Source organism: Macrotis lagotis, chromosome 6 (assembly GCF_037893015.1).
Source record: "Macrotis lagotis isolate mMagLag1 chromosome 6, bilby.v1.9.chrom.fasta, whole genome shotgun sequence".
Lineage (NCBI taxonomy): Eukaryota > Metazoa > Chordata > Mammalia > Peramelemorphia > Peramelidae > Macrotis > Macrotis lagotis.
Window position 1 is genome coordinate 8,678,002 of NC_133663.1, and position 6,790 is coordinate 8,684,791.

The following is a 6,790-nucleotide window of genomic DNA, read 5'->3' on the forward strand; positions in this document are numbered from 1 at the left end:
AGGGGAAGCAGGGCACTAAACTATTCATGAAGCATTTTGTAGTTTCCTCCAGATCCTTCCCATTCCAAGGAGGCCAGGAATGGGAGAAGTACAGGAACATTAAATGGACTAAGTACAATGGGAATGAGGCATAAAAGTATCTGGAATGATTGTAAAGGAAAGTCAGAGATGGGGAAAGAGAAAGAGAGACAGAGAGACCAAGAGACACAGAGAAACAGACAGAGACACAAAGAGCTAAAGAAAAAGCATGAGAAAGAATCTGAGAGCTGGGGCGGGGGGGGGAGGAATCACCCAACCCATCCTCTTCATTTGAAATAAAGGAATTGAGGCTCAGAGAGGAAAAGTAATGAGTTGTGGGTCATCCCAGTGGTCAAGGGCAGAGCACTACTGGAGAACATCCCACTGCACCACACTGCCTCTTTATCCAAGGGGGGGAAAACCCAGAACCACCCTCAAAGTGAAGGAATGCTTTCTTAAAACACTGCCTGAAAATATGACTTCTTTCCTAAGCACTTTCAGTGTGAGCATCTGCCTTCTAACCCACCACCATCACCACCATATCACCATCACCACCACCATCATATCAACATCATAACCACCACCACTATCATCACCATTACCATCACACCAGCACCACCATCATCATCCTCACCCCCACCATCAGCATCACACCATCATCACTATCATCACCATCAGCACCACATTATGACATCATCACCATCACCATCACATCATCAGCACCACCATTATTATCACATCATCACCACAACATTGACTTGATTATGCTTTCAAGGGTTTTGCTCATGTGATCTCACTTTATCCTTACCAAACCCTGGGAGGAACAGAATATGATTATTCTCAGTTTACAGATGAGGAAACTGAGGGAGACAGAGGTTAAGACACTTTTACAGAGTCACGCAACCAGTAAATGTCTGAAGCTGGATTGTAAACCCAGGTCCAAGGCTTTCATCCTTGGCCCTCTCAATGCCCTTGTCATGACTCAGACCCATCTCTTCTAAGCACCAGGCAAGGAACTGAATGGAGCAGGCAGTGATGAGCATCACGGAGAGGAGGAAGTATTTTTCCAAGCATGGGTGGGTGAAGGAACAACCTGAGGGGCAGCCAGGAGAGGGATGAGATGGGGATTGAACATCAGGTCCAGAGTTGGTATGAAAAGTTGGTTTGATGATGGACAGCCTTCCACGGGAGGCTAAGAGCTCCATAATTTAAGAAAGTCACTTAAGAATTCTGAGCAAGGGAATATCAGTTTAAGATCTATGACTCAAAAGTCTTCATTTTTCACTTATGTGAAGGAAGTTGAGGAAAGACAGACATTAAAGGCAGGGAGGTCCATGAGAAAGCTACCACCACAGGAGAGGTGGGAGGGGACTTAGGGCATGGGAGAAGGAGAGGAGAGGAAGAAGACCCAGTGGTCTTACAGAGGTAAAATGGACATGAAGATAGAAGGAAAGGGAGAAGAAAGAATCAACTATGACAATCAGATTTCAGGCCAGGGCTTCTGGTACAATGATAGTGTCTTCAACAAAACTGGGGGAGTTTTGAGGAGAGAAAGGTTGAGCCAACAGAGACAGTGAGGAGTTCAGCCTTGTACTTGTGTAGCTTGAGCTTCTAGGAGGACAGCAGGAGATGGTGGCTGGAGCTCAGGAGAGGACTGCAACTAGATATAGAGACTCAAGAGGGACATTTTAAACACATGGGAATAGGTGAAATCATTGAAAAGGAAAAGCAAAGAGAAAAGAAGGCAAGAGGCATGTCATCATGGGTGTGTATATATATATATATATATATATATATATATATATATATTTAAGATAATGCTAAGTAAGTTGCACTAGTTGGTTGGTTCTTGTCCTTCGTTATCAAAGAAGACCGAGTTGACCTAATATGTTCATTCTGAATTTGTCTATTTCTAAACAAAGTTTTGAAACTACATTCTTGTGGTCTGAACACAGGGAGAAGATGAGAAAAGAAGAAGTTGGAATGGGAAGCAGTCACCAAGTGAATGTGGTGAAAACAGGCATGGGGGAAAAATAACTTAGGACTAGAAAGTGAGGAAGGTAAATGCCTGGAGACCAAAGTCAGAAGTCCCCTAGACCAAACCCTAGCAGAGACACTGAAGATGGGAGCAGCCAATGAGGGTTGGGTTCAATTCAGCAGGCATGGAAAAAGGGCCTTACTAAGTTCCAGTCACTGGACCTGGGAGACAACATCTGGATTTCTGGGAGCTTATACTCTACTATGGGAAATGCAAGATGTATGGAGATGAGTTCATGCAACTTATATGCAAAACAGACACAATAATCTGGAGAAGAAGAGAATGCTAAGAGCTCCAAAAGGGATTGATAGATATACAGGCATGTGTATCTGAAGGAAGAGAGGAGGGGGCTTCCTAGAAGCAGAGGTGAGGAACAATGGGAGCTGAAGAGAGGAGGCTTCAGTCTGCTCCAAGACATGATGGCAGGAGGCAAAATTTCATGCCTGGGAAATATTATGTAAGCATGGTTTGGTTGGTATGGAGAAGGCACCAACCAGGGAACAGATCAATCAATCACCCACATCATGCCAACCAACCCCTGTGTTGGGTGCTGGAATAGGAGCAGAATGAAGGAAAGGAGAGGGTGACACCATAGGGACCCCAACCACAAAATCAATGGCAACAAAAGAACATTGGTCTTGGTGGAGGTCTGTATTTGTTTTGTTTTAGAATCTGACCTTCAAAGAGAATTTGTTGAATCAAACTAGGTAAGAAAGAACCTTGGCCCTGGCAAAGTCGGAAGGGTGCCACCTTCTTTTGGACTCCAGGATGCCAAAATGAATCCTCAATTTGCAAGATGGTTTTATTTCTTTAAAAACAACAGCATAGTTTCAACAGCAGTTTAGAAAAATTATCCCTCTGTAATTTAATTTAATTGCTATAATACACATTTTCTAAAACAAATCCTCTTCCAAAAGAGATTTTGTTATTTGCACTGGAAATAGGTAAGGGTAATTTATAGGACAGATACCATTAGGTATATGGGGGACGGGGGGAGGGAGAATAGTATTTTCCCTAGAAAAGTTTGGATTTGGCAATATGAGAGCTGTCTCTCCAAGACATTGGAGGGTTGTCATCTGAAAGGGTGATCAGTCCTCTTCTTCCTGACCTCAGTAGACTGACAGAATGTTGCAGAGAAGCAAATTGAGGCTCATTTCAAGTAATGACTTTCCCCAATGAGAGTCGTCCCAAAGTGAAAGCGGCTGACCCTTCAGGAAGCAGTGACTGGTGAGTATCATCAAAAGCTGGCTTCTTGCTTGTGGGGATGGGACCAAAGGCAAGGCTTTGAGAACATTCACTTTCTCCTCTGGATTTTTTTTTGCAATTGTACATTTTTTGTTGCCTTTAGCCAAGCTGCTTTGATCAACCTTGGTGTCCCCAAATCAAAGACTATGGTGGCATTCTTTATGCTATTTCAACTGTGCATATAGTGACCCCACATGTACACCAATTAGAAGAATGGCTATAATTTGGGTTTAAGATTGCCCTAGCTCTGCTGCCATTGAAGTTTGTATCACAAATGAAGAAAGAGTCCTCCAGTATATCTATGGTATATCCAAACATTAGAGTGGAGAGAACACTGTCCATACATTTGAGCCCTATGACTAAGGATAAATCTCTTCATTACTCTGCCACTAATTCCCTTCACATGTAAAATGAGCCTTAGATTACTTATCCTGTAGATTTACAGTTAAGAAAGACCTATGTCTATCTTGAGAGGAAGGTCAAGGGAAGTTGGTTATCCAGCTAAAAACGACCTCAAAAATAGTGAAAAATCTGAAGGAAAATGGTTATTACAAGTCAGTGCATTCATAGCATCACAGACTTGGAGGTGATGAAAAGAACCTTGAAGATCATCAAGTCCAAGACTTGTGAGTAACACTGAATCACTGAGAGGCACAAGGAGATGAAGAAGTGTGCCCAAAGCAGATGGCAGGCCCTCCACAGGCCTCAGTTTCCTGCTCTGTAAAATTAAGGGATAGACCAGATGACCCGAGATCCCCTCCAGCCTTAAATACATGATCCTAAAACCAGCCTGCAAAAATTAACTCTTATTTGCTTCCCAAGGGATCTCATTTTATTTAGTTGGGCCTCAGTTTCCTCATTTGCAAAACAAAAGGGCTACACTTGGTCTCTCAGAGTTCTCCCAGCTCTAAATCCAATGAAACAAGGACAGCAAGGTTCCTCTGGGAAACATTCCCTGGTTATTTGAACAAGGAGGCCCAAGGTTGGCAAGGGGAAACTTCAGAGGTTTTACTGCCAAGGCTTATTCCTTTCTCCCTTCACAAATCAGGATGGAGAGGGGGGCGGGAACAGGTACCTCTACAAGGAAGCCCCCAAAACTATTGTGGTGAGAGATGACCCACATGTCCCAGTATCAAATTCACCAGCAAGGGGGAACCTTGCTACCACAGTCACTGGATACAGGCCCTGGGAGCCCAGGGCTTCTTCCGGCAACCAGGGCTCCTGACCAGGGACTTTCATCATTCAAAGGCCAAAGACAAAACCTCCAGGAGGGGCTTTCTTCACAGATAATTTCTTTGAGCTTAATTAAGGCTTTTATTTGAGATAAATTCCAGGGACCTGCTATCCTCCAATATTTCAGCTCTGGGTCATCTTCAGTGTCCATCTATACTTTCTTTCCTAGAGATATATGTAGGTGGAAAAGCTGATAGGATGTTTATTCAGATTTTTTTTGAATTCTGGACATGATTCATCCAGTTGATATCTCCCATATCTAAATAATCAGGTCAAATTCCTTTGGGTAGTTACCAATCTCCTCCAGAAGGGTCGACAGAGTTCTTAGTGTTTATTTCTTCCCCCCACATACAGAACATATGGAAGACCTCACTCCACATAGAAAATCAATCCTTCCTCAACTTGGACTCTGTCCTGGATCGAATCTATCACTATGGTGATGCCTTTGGAGAGCACTGTTTTTAATGCTTTGTCGAATTTGAATTATCAGAGAGTCATTGAACAGGATTATTTCTCATGTTACACTTTTCAAAAAATCCTGATTGATCCTGATTCATGGATGGGAGAAAACCCAGTGGAAAAAAGTCAAGAAAGAAGGTGGTGATTTGTTCTACTGAGTCAAAGCTTTTTGAAAATAAACAGTAAGGACAATGGGATCTTTATATTAATTACATTTTTCAATTTTGAAAAGTCTGTTTATTCCCTATTAATACCTTCAGAAAGACAAGCTAAATCCCTGTATAGATGACTTTCATAAAAAAATCTATAAACAGAGGAACAATCATGAATTTCAAAAGTCATTTTTAACCAATTTTTAAACTTTTTCTTTTCATCAAGGACAGCGGAACCTTCACAAGTGAACTCTGACATCATAGTTTCTGAAATATGCCAAAGGGTAAGAATTGGCACTAAAGGAAACAAGAACAAGAAAAGCAGCCAGACTTGACCCAGTTTGTAGAGAAAAAGACTATGCCTAAGGCTTTCTAACTGCGAGGACACTGAGAAACTAATATATAAGGCATGGCTAAAATGGAAAGATAATAAAGACATAGAAAAAAAAATCTTCAAAGTTTTTAATATCTTAAAAAGGTGACTAAGGAAATATTAATAACTGCTAACCTATATGCCTACTCTCTCATTTATTTAAAAAAATCATAATATAAACCATTGGAATGGGCACTACTAGCTGGCATGTACTGGAAAAAATATTTTGTAATTCATGGTGCTTAAGAGCCCTGCTTGGAGAGGAACCAGTGAATTCAAGAGGAAGACCTTTCCTTATATGAGGGAAATTGGGCAAGGGGGGAGTTGTGGGGGGAAGCACACTTTGCACTACAGCCAATGCAAAAGTAAGAAGACAGAAGAGGGGAAGTGGCAGGTCATGTGTGTAGAATAGCAAGAATGCCAAGTTGGCTGAATCAAAAGATATGTGAAGAAGAATGTATAGAAGACCATATGGGGAAGGGCTTGGGATCCTAGAAGGGTTTATAATTTATTCTAGGGTAATGGGGAGAACAAAGATTTTCCTGAGCAGGGGAATGGTCTGGTGAGAACTCTTTTTCTGAAAATTGACTTTGGCAACTAGGTGAAACCAAACCAACAACAGTTTCCCAAATGAAGGGAGCCCAAGTGGTCAGACCATGGGTTGACCAGCCAGTCAATGAAGCCATTTGCTAAAAGAAGCTTCATGCTGAGGTGATTCCTACCTAGTGCAGCAGTTAGGTACTCTGTCTTCTTTCCAATGAAGATGGAGCAGAAGAGAGAACAAAAGAAGACAATACCTGAGGCAGGTGCCTCAAGATCCATACGGAAGGAATATCTCTCTGCTAAATATGTTATAGAGAATGAAAAAATGCTTTGATTATGAAAAGTTTGAGAAAGCTTTGGAAAGATTACTAAGACTCCCTATGGTTATGGGGTTAAACTCCATGGGTAGGTCAAGTCAGTGAAGGGTAAACAATGAATTCTGACCTTTCATCCATTCGAAAGGAATGTAAGATCCTTGAGATTAAGAACCATTTTGGGGGGCAGCTAAGTGGTGCAGTGGATAGAGCACCAGCCCTGGAGTCAGGAGTCCCTGAGTTCAAATCCAGCCTCAGACACTTCATAATTACCTAGCTATGTGGCCTTGGGCAAGACACTTAACCACACTTGCCTTGCAAAAAAAAACCAAAACACATTTTTTTTCTCTTCTTTTTGGTGTTCCCAGTGCCATTTAAAGCTAGACCCTTGCTAAAAACTTCTAAATTGGATCTT

The 6,790-nt window shown here is 41.9% G+C and overlaps 1 long non-coding RNA gene across 5 annotated transcripts; it reads left to right on the forward strand.

The window, feature by feature from the left end:
• The first annotated feature begins 772 nt into the window (after positions 1 to 772).
• LOC141490592 (uncharacterized) lies at positions 773 to 5,813 on the forward strand. Of its 5 annotated transcripts, none has more exons than XR_012469277.1 (4): positions 773 to 1,094; positions 1,974 to 3,283; positions 4,889 to 5,175; positions 5,372 to 5,813. It is a non-coding gene; the product is annotated as an uncharacterized LOC141490592 (long non-coding RNA). The 5 variants fall into 5 exon arrangements; XR_012469279.1 differs by having other exon boundaries at positions 4,889 to 5,131; XR_012469276.1 differs by having other exon boundaries at positions 784 to 1,094; positions 1,974 to 2,513; positions 3,170 to 3,283; positions 4,889 to 5,813.
• Positions 5,814 to 6,790: the final 977 nt, after the last annotated feature.